Source organism: Morone saxatilis, unplaced genomic scaffold (assembly GCF_004916995.1).
Source record: "Morone saxatilis isolate NCDOM2014 unplaced genomic scaffold, NCSU_SB_2.0 Contig2, whole genome shotgun sequence".
Classification (NCBI taxonomy): Eukaryota; Metazoa; Chordata; class Actinopteri; family Moronidae; genus Morone; species Morone saxatilis.
Window position 1 is genome coordinate 9828967 of NW_023339762.1, and position 10079 is coordinate 9839045.

Genomic DNA, 10079 nt, shown 5'->3' on the forward strand with positions numbered 1-10079 from the left:
ATATCCATATATTTCATTCTTCTGCAGTAAGTGTTGAAGCCTTCTGTCTATGTGGAGATTGTGTTTGTGAAAGTGAAACATTCTCCAGTTGCAGTGAAAGGCCGTCTCTGAACCTCGCCCGTCGCAGACGCTGGGCTGTTGATAAAGGAGGATTTTCTTTGTGCGTTCAGACGGGACTGTCAGTTCTTGTTTTTACTCGCTCCTCGCTCTTGTTTAGATTAACCACTCGTGAGTTGACCGTGTCAACGAAGGCGTCTCACATTGTTACTTCTTCACCTGTTTAGGGTTCACGGAGTGGCTGATTTGCCGAGATTTCAGATTGGCCTCCTGATAAGTGCCCTGCGGATGCCGGTCCCCAAAGTACGTGGGACAAATATTTGTTGGATCATTTCCTACATTTCTGAATTGTGAACATACCTGACATTCTTTGTGGGGGAGCGGGAGGAAGATAGCGTTTTGTGGCGTTCTGGGGCTTTCTGTTCCACAGGTTTTGACCGCGTCTTTGGCAGTTGTGTACGCCTAAATGATCAGAACATGTCTTATTTAATGGCAGCTGCTCAACATTTGCCTTTCACCTCTCTGCTTGCCTATCACACGGACGTTCAGCTGTGGTATTGATCTGTGCTCTTACAGCGGCGCGTCACCAATGTGACATGAATGACCTTTTTATATTACAATCGGGTCTTTTTGTGCCGCAAAGCAACATCAGTCGTGACTCACCGGCCTCGAGGCACATCGTGAAGTGGCAGAGCAGTGAGACATTCAAAATGTGTCCCTCTGCACCGGAAAATGGGATGAAAGTTGTTTCTGTTTGCCAGAAAGAGCAGTGCCTCAGAGGTTCACCTGAGACTCATCAGTATTTATCAGTAGATAAGCGTTTAGGAAGTGGAAAGGAACTGCCGGTCATGGATAAAATTAATCCTAAGCTTTGGATTTTGAATGATAAAGCAGCAGTGCTTGTTTGCCTCTGTAAAATACTGACCAAAGAAACATTTCAATACACTAATTAGCTTAATGAGCGACTGCTGCAAACATCATTACATAGCAAATGTGCCTTTTGAAGCTTTGAGTTGTAACTGGCGCTGAATCAAAGCCAGATATTGGTTCATTTGAATGTAATTATTCACTTGAAGACATTTGTGTACAGCAGATGCTTTCTCTCTAATTTTTCTTTATATTTCAACTCATAGATTTCTAAGTAGCATTGTTCATTTCCCCCGAGGCACGATCATATTTTGGGATGAAACTATTGAATTATGTATGAGAGCACACTTCGGTCCACTTCACAGATGTGAAATTATGCACCGTCCTGCATCAGATGGCTTGAAACCTTTCCTGAATTACAAATGTTTTTAATTGTGATCGGTAGAGAAAGAAAAAGAAAGAAACGTGTTGCAGAAATAAAGGGTCATTCAGAACATAAAATGTGTGTCAGTTTGAGTTTTCACCTCTCATCTCAACACTATATCATAATGGATTTGAATGCAGTGTATTAATGCTCAGTGTGTTATTATCGCACAGTCGGGCCGGCTGAGATGTAACCTGGGATTAAAGGCGCTGCTCATTAGCCAGTATGAATCTGACAAGAGGCTGTAGAAAATTCAGTGGCATAAATAATTGGTCATCTCTTGGTTGACACAGTGCGTGTGTATGTGTGGGCTCCGGAGCAGATCTGTGAACGAAGTGTCATGTGACACCATGACCCTTGACCTCTCCCCCTTGCCCTGACCAGGGCTTGAGCGAGGCAACAGGTGTGACCCAGAGGTTAAGGAGCAGACTCTCTCTCACACACACACACACACTCAGAGAAGGGCCAATAGCAATAGGACAGCAGTTTTCCTCACACCACATGCCAATCTTATTACTTACGATTTTAAATTGGATGTATTCTTACAAATCTCCCTGACTCAACCCTACGATGACTTCAGCATACAGATGTCACTTGCAGACTGCCGTGACCTCTCTCTGTGTGAGACAGTCAGAAATACTGCCTCTCAATCCAGCTGTGAGCCTCTCCTTGTCTGAACTGTCTTTGAATCCCTGAATCCCTCGCCGCTCGCCTGCTGCTCTGTAGCTAGGTCTGCGCTCCGACCCACGAGAGGAGAGAGACAAGTCAAATGACAGTTTCTTTGGAGATCAAATGGAGTGTCACATTCATATTTTAGTTTTGCGATATCCTTGGTGAGATCGGGGGCAGTAAACACCTGATATTTATCCCTGTACATGTCTAAATGATGGAAACCCTTGTTAAATGATTTGGTTTGTTTCAGATTTATATTTAGTGAGATTGGTAATTAGGATTAAGGTCTAAAGTCCAGTGTAACACACCAGCATAAGTGTACATCTGCAAATTGAGGTCAACTCTACAGAGTTGAACCCCACTTCACTCTTTTCAAATGTCACACTCTTTGTGTTGTATCGTGTATAAACCACATTGATCCCCTTTTACACGGTCATGTATTTGGCCCTAAAAAGAAGGTCAGCGGAGCCTGATAAGTGCAGTTTGGGCTGGAAGCCATGTATAAAAACTTCAGCCCTGTCTGGAGTCCAGTTGTGTTGTTTTGGGTCTCTGGTGTTGATATCATTCGTGTTGGCAGCACCGGGTCGTGGCTTACACCGAGTACGTTTTGCAGCTATCAGGCAATAACATTGCACCTACCAGAAGTCAGCGTGGTGTCGTCTGAGTCATATATAGGTGGGAGGCTGTCAGAACAAATGAAAGTAATCGTCTGGACTCCAGCACTCACCCGGGTGAAAAGCTTCACATTCTCCACTTCTCTAACAAGTTGAGCAGTTGTGTTGAAAACCAGTTTTTATGAGTTAGAAACTTTCTTTGTTTAATTGAGTTGCATATTTTCATGAAACCAAGCCTTTTTGTATTGAGTTTACCAACTGAGGGACTGCAGTCGTATCACAGGCAAGAGACATTTCCAATTGTTGGCTTGATTTCACACTTGTTGCATGCACATGACATCAGTGTAATGTCATCAGTGTAATGTCATCTTGGTATCGCTCCACAGTCTCTGACTTGGCGGATGATGAAGCCGTCCACTCACGTCAGCGTATTTGATCTGTGAGGGAGAGACAGTCATCAGTGTCTCACCAGCATCCTCGTGTGTGACCATTCGTGTGCTCAGACACACATTATACATGTGGTGATTCGTTCCTGTAGTATTCATGTTTCTAGAAACTAGAGACTTAGATCTACAGTACATGCAGTGCATTAAATGTGTCGTACTGAGAGCGTGTTCTTGTATGTGGTCAGAGTGGAAATTGATTGTCGATCACTTTAACTGTCAGAGAATGGTTTCCACATAATAATGCCTCTAATCTTGACTTCATTGGGTTTGCTTTCACCGTACTATTTCTTCACTGCTTCCAGGGAGCTGATTAGTTTGAAACATTCCAAAGTATTTCTCTTTGACCTTTTTAAGGAATGTTGACTTTGTAAACATGTGTGATTATCTGGGAAACTCAAGGCTGTGTAGCTTTTGCTGATAAGCTGTTAGATGAGGTGTTGACCTTAAGAATGCCAGTCGAATGCGCTTCAAGCTGAGTCGAGGCTATGTGGTAGTTCTGCATATAAAACGCCACGTTGGCTTGTAGTGAAGATGCTCCCAGAGTGTAGACAAGCTATTTAAGGTAGCTGCAGTTTAAAAACCAATATTTCCTGCAGTTTTTCATTAATAGGTTCGAAGGCATTATTCCGGTAAGCGTCTCTGGCACAGCAGCTTTGCTATGCATACATATGAGGACTATTAGCTCGGATGATGACCTTAATGACTTACCTGTAGCTAAAAGCTGTATGTGTCAAACGTTGTCCTTTCACCAAAGCGTGTGATTTACAAGTGTTTCTCCTTCTCACAGGCCGCACAGAGTTCAGCCATTCAGCATACCCCAAACCCACTTCATGGGCTCGAGCGCTTGGACCCGGTGACTTAATGGTGTCTCCTTTTGAACTGAACAGTGGGCGTGGGATAGACTACTCCTGCCATCATCATCATCGTCCTGTGGGGTCCGTAAAACAAAGGGTGAAGCAGAGCCAGTGGTGATGTAAGGGGTTTCCATTGTCGATGTCTTCCAGACCTCTCACCTGTCTTCCTGCTTGTGAAAAGCACTCCGCTGTCTCGTTAACGTGTGTTTCATAGCCAGCTGATGGTGGGGCAGGTCAGACATTACAGTGGATGTTGCTTTTGGCTATTGGTGGAAAGCCTAACGGATGATAATGTAGCAACTAGTAGAATTAATGCTCCACCTTTTTTATGCTGAAGGGATTTCTTGTGGTTCTTGGCTATAGGCAAAGTCAGTTCACTCCTTTGATTCAAACTTTGAACAGTATTAATGATCAGAGCCTTGACAACTGTATGTTCTTTGCACACAGTCGTTCACACACTGTATGCACACTGTGGTGTCACGTAGACTCTCTGACCCAGAAATACAAACCAGCTCCGTTTGGAAAGAGTCTGTTCCAGCTGCTTTGCATTCCAAGTTTAAAATGAAAAAAGTTATTTGTCAGGCTCCCATTTACTTCTTTTTTCTATGACTCACTCTGTATTGAGTGACTGTTAGAGGGCTGGGTAGTCCTCTACTCTGTGGTCCACTGATGAAATGACAGTGAAGGTCTCTAGCTTATTGCTTTCGTAGATTTGTGAATACTTGACCTCAAAAGTCCCAAACCAACAACAGGGAATGTGTCATGCAATCATTAATAATAATAATAAGTGGCCTAATTTTCCTATTTAATGCTATCGTATTTAAAGGAACTTTGCTTTAAATTCTTTACTCTTGATTAATGTGTGCTTTCGTTACTATCAGAAAATGTCGAAATTGTTCCTGAATAAAATATTCTTTCTCACAGTTTTGCAATCCTAGCTCCTAATGCCTCCCTCAGTCTGAGAACTCACACAGCTTACAGCCTAAGGCTGGAACGAGAGATGGCCAAACAAGACCTAACAATAAGTGGGAGATGAAAATCCCAGGATGAATCTGGTTTCCAATTTCATTTAGAAGCAAAGTGCCTTCAGGCTCGGTCCCACAGTTCTGCCTTTCTGGTGATTACATCTGGGTGCGGATGGATATGGGGCAAAGTAAATAACTATGAAATACAAATCAAATTAATTGTCAACACTGCTAAAAAAAGTAACGTGAGGTCATGTGTAGGGATGGGAATGTTGTTCCAGTTGAAAAATGGTCCCAAATGTTCCAGTCCATCAGAATCCTACCCCTCCATGCTTATCAATTCATTTATTAACGGGATGCCCTGGTAGCTCACCCGGTGGAGCTGGCAGCCCATGAACCATGGCTGCATCGCAAAACAATTCTGTCAAACTCCTGCGTCTGTACTGCAGATGATGACTGAATCTGAGCACAGTGTAGAAAGGCAGTGGGAGATAATAAATCTGTTGTATCAGTGCTGAAAGTCTGCGTAGGCTTCATTTCTACACTGAAAACTGATCAAGAATCAATAAGGTAATTGATAAAGAATTGGACCAATAAGCAGCATCAATAAAATCAATTCCCTACTCATAAGCATTTGAGCCCACCTTAACCTTTCAGACACCGTCATCATGCGTCTGTGGAACAGGTGGGACATATCCCCTGCATAGTGTTTTTCTCCAGATAAGCTTTTGATCCAGGAGAGCGTCTGCACCCGCCCTGTGCTCACTGCTTTCAGGGATTTACCTCGACTGATAGTCTGACTGTCAAAGCCCCGACTCCCTCACTGGACCCTGGACAGATGTCACTAAACACAGACGCTCTCCTGACAGAGGCTGTCCAGAGAGAAAATGCCGTTCTCTCTACAATCTTAGGAATGCTCTTATTGTAAAGACATTTCTCAGATGTCTGTGGTTCAGTTGTTTCCATGTTCAATGTTGGATCAGAGTTTCTAGTAATGTAAATACAAAAAAAACCAGTGTTACATGCACTCTTAACTTTTACTGCCTTGATTGTGTATTGATCTCCATATATGGAAGGATAATCTTCCCCCTGCAGGATGTGTGCTGATCTATCTACACAAGTATTTGTTTGAGTTAGGACAAGGCGTCTGCGATTGGTTGTGGCTGCGGTGAGGCCAAAACAATCCTGGCTTATTCAAATGTTGTGGAGAGCACAGAGGGGTGCTTGCTTTTGGCCAAGTTTTGACCTCACTAACTCTCCTGGACTTTAAATAACACGCTGCGTGTGCTGCCGAAGTCTCGCAGACATACCTTGCTGCTGTTGGCGAACCTGAGCTTTGCCTGCTGTCAGAGATTACAGGGATGGGTGGGGGCCACCAACATGCCTCAATACTATCTCATACATGAATCCCAGGTTCTTTAGGATGAACGATGGTAGGCTTTTGGAGGTGGGTTGTGTGAGTTCCTATGTTTATTGAATATCAGAGCAGTCATCAGCAGCACAGCTTTGCCTGCAGAAAGTAACATTTTATAAACTTTTTTTATTAAAAAATGTGTTTTTTGGAGCTTGATTTTGCTGAGTTTCCTCTTGTAGTGTGGCTGTATCTTATATGGTCTAAATATTCAATATGGTTTTTAATTTGCATCTTGACAAAGCTCAGTGGAATATAGAAGTCTTATAAATTACAGATGAGATGGATAGAGGTGTGGGTGTGGTGGTTCTCTGCAAATCCACACTTATTAATGGCTCTTCTCGACGCTGCAAATGCCTTCTTCCACTGTTCTGAATGCTAAACTAGGTCATCGTGACTCACTCATTTCCATCCCAATGTGAAATTTAAAAATGTTTTACTTATTATCTCTTGTTTTTCCAATAAGAGCCTCTTGTCTTTTCTACGGCAGTTTCTAATCTTCTCCCAATTCAGTGACGGACAGGGACGGCTTTAATACCTCTGTGCCTCGGCTTTCGCTGATTTCACTTACCACTTACATCCTGTTAAATGCTGTCTTGAAATGTAGTAGCTGGCAAAAATATATATGCTGCCAGTGTTTCTAATCATAGTTTTATTAGCATGTCACACTGCAGAGACCGTTACGCAAAACGTAATGGCAAATGAATACAATGTGCAGGGGTGCACATAACTGGTACGCATGTTTCGCCACCTACAAAGAAACGCCAACCGGAGCCGAAGAAAAGACTTTTTCCGGAAAAGTTGCTCCAAGATGTGCAGTGGCTCGAAGCTAACAATGAGCACACTGAAATGTGGTGCAAGATTTGCCGCTCACATCCACATCTGGCAGACAAAACAGGAAAAGAGCAAGGAGCACACGAATGTGGCTAATAAACAAGCGAGCCGAGAAGAAATGTCCCGTCGGTTTCAGAAGGAAAAGCTGACCATTGGAGAATGTAAGGATGAACTCATGGTGGCCATTGGACAGTTCACACTGTTTCTAATGCTGATGCTGACAGAGACAAGACAAACTTACTCAGGGGGTTAATTGAAGAGTTTGAAATCAGATATGACTCCCTCAAGTCATGTGATCATTTCTTAGTATTTGATCCTTCAACATGGCCTCAGGAAATGCAAGACCTCCACAGTTTTGGAAACACAACAGTTTGCAGCATTCTCAAGAAATACGAGGCCACCTTGCAACTTGACAAAGACACCACTGTGACAGAATGGATGCGCTTAAAGCAGGCAGGAAAACGCCTGGGAGCCTCTTCAAATAGTAAATACAAGTAACCCAGATGCTTACTCCAACATCAACAAGGTGGTTAAGCTGTCTCTTACACTGCCTTTACACACAGCCATCTCAACATCAGAAAAACCAAGTGCAGATCTGGTCTGTCACATTCACCTGTCAAAGCAGACCACAGAGACATTTGACCCAAAAGGGGAGGTGCATCTGCAGCATCTTCATCTTCATCATCTACCATGCAGGAAGCTGAAGCAGAGGACAGTGGGGGCGACACTGAGGAGGACAGTGAGGAAGACTGCACTTATTAAGACCACGCTACATATGGGGTGAGTACCAAACACCATCTCCTGGTACTCACCTGAGTAACTCACACGCTGTACGCCAGTGCACTCTCTAAATGTTGTGAGAAATCTTCCTTTTGGATTTAGACAATCGTAGGATATGTAGTGTGACCATAACTCAGTATTTATGAGAATTTTTTTATCATGATTTTATTTATTTTTTTAATAAAATGATATCTTGTATATTATTTTCTTTGTCATATTTGTTAATTTGTAAGTTTTTAAAAAAAAAATTACATATCTATTTTTTTAAAGCACATGTATTGAATTGGAAATCGGCATCAGCTTATACGCAAAGTTCAGGTATTGGGAATCAGATATTAGGAAAGAACAAATGGTATCGGAACATCTCTAGCTTTGACTATGAGCGATTAATTATTGAAATGATGCTTCCTGGATGCTGTATAGGTAATGAGGTAAAGGCTGCAACAATACGTTTACTGGAGAATGGAAGAACAATGATTTACAGTATTTGTCACTTAGCATTCCAAGATGGTTAAGACATTATGCAACATTCACGGTGAAAACGCCTCCCAACGGTCACCACCTCATGACTTGTAAACAAACATCCACTGCCTGTCCTCGCCTGACAGAGCAAGGCTCTTTTCCGCAAATAATCCTGTTGGTGCTGCTCAAATTAAATTTGCAGACTCACCCTATTTTCAAGTCACCCAGCTGAGTGAGGGCACATCTCAAATGACCTGTTCAACTCTATACCCTCCGTAAGTCGCTGTTACACACACACACACACACACGTACACACAGCCCAGCCACACCGCGATCTCATTAGCAATATTAGTGTGTGCCAAAATCTCCGTAACAGTAACTCCCCCTGGTTGTGTAAGCGCTTGTTGTTGGGCGCGTGAAACGATCTGGATCACATGAAGATCAAAATGGCAAGAAAACAAACACTCCCATTCCTTCAGACCCGGGCCCATACCACAGCTATATCAGGCTGGAAGGCCGACGGGAGCTGGTCATTTGTAGGGGATGAGACAAGTGTGACGTGTCTGTCTGAGAATGGTGTGAAAGAGAGCATGTAGCACTTTGAGGAAAGAAGGAACGGATGTCCTCATTCGGACTCTGGGAGCAAGTTTGTGGACTTTCTCCTGAAACTTCCGTATGCTTGAGTTGTGGCATTGTGGTAGCTGGCGGGTGTCCTGCCCAGATATTGGCATTCAGCCAGATCTGAGCCATGGGAGGAAGAGGAGGAGGAGGAGGAGTTGGAAGCGCTATGATCCAGAGAACTGTTGACTGACAGGAACAGTGGCTGTGCACAAACTAGCCAATGAGCATGAGGCTGGCAAACAAGACCCCAGGCAGCACAACAACTGCAGAATTCAGTTCATTTCATACGTGCACCATCAAAGTAAAAGTGTGATGTTCAGATATAAGGATTGGTTTCTCCCCTCTGGCACTGTTAACGTTCCAGTCAAAATGTTGAAATGCTGTTTGTTTTCTTTACTGAAGAAGAACAGATGTAAATGGAGAATATAGATGCACGTGTATTTATTCTGGCATGCAGATTGTGTGCCAGCACATCGTCTTCCCTCTGGGCGAGTGCTGGAGTCACACACCTGCACCAACACGTGGTGGGGGGAGATCAGAGGGAACCCTTTTTATACGTTTGTTTCTTTTAGCGTCAAAGCAAGGCGCGGTGGAAAGAGCACTCAAGAGAGGGACCGAAATAAGGAAGACGATAGCATTTGTTACACAGTGAAAGGTCCCCGTTTGTGTCATCAGTTCTGTTTAATGTGCCATTGAAAATGTGTAATGGATTCTGTTGCTGTGAAAGTATAAAAAAATAGCGATCCAAGATGTTCCAAAGCTCTTAAAGAGGCAGTTCTTCTTATTGTGAGCTACTTTTCAGACTAGAATTTATTTGTCAAAGGAAAGATGACGTTCCCATTTGGGTGAGATTGATTTATCTAAGATGATTTTAGTATTGTGTGCACTGATTTTTATTAAACCAGCAAGAAATAAGTTGATAATGAATTTCTTAAAGTTGAAGATCTTTTCAAGTGATGCATAAACTGGCATACTATCATTAATAATACATCTTGAATATTATTATATAATATTAGTTATGTAAATGCATGCTGTTCCTATATAAGGACACTGCTGCTTTGTATTAAATCAA

The 10079-nt window shown here is 42.9% G+C and overlaps 1 protein-coding gene across 6 annotated transcripts in view; it reads left to right on the forward strand.

The window, feature by feature from the left end:
• peak1 (pseudopodium-enriched atypical kinase 1) overlaps nucleotides 1-10079 on the forward strand; it is a 96885-nt gene that overhangs the window by 1756 nt on the left and 85050 nt on the right. For 2 of the 6 annotated variants that reach the window (XM_035664382.1, XM_035664381.1), the window contains exon 2: nucleotides 3868-4053. The exons of 1 other annotated variant lie outside the window; for it this stretch is intronic. The gene's annotated coding sequence lies outside the window, so the exon portion shown is untranslated. Of the gene's footprint in view, nucleotides 1-338; nucleotides 361-3867; nucleotides 4168-10079 lie in introns of those variants that run through there. 3 more of the 6 variants (XM_035664383.1, XM_035664386.1, XM_035664385.1) reach the window with 3 other exon arrangements.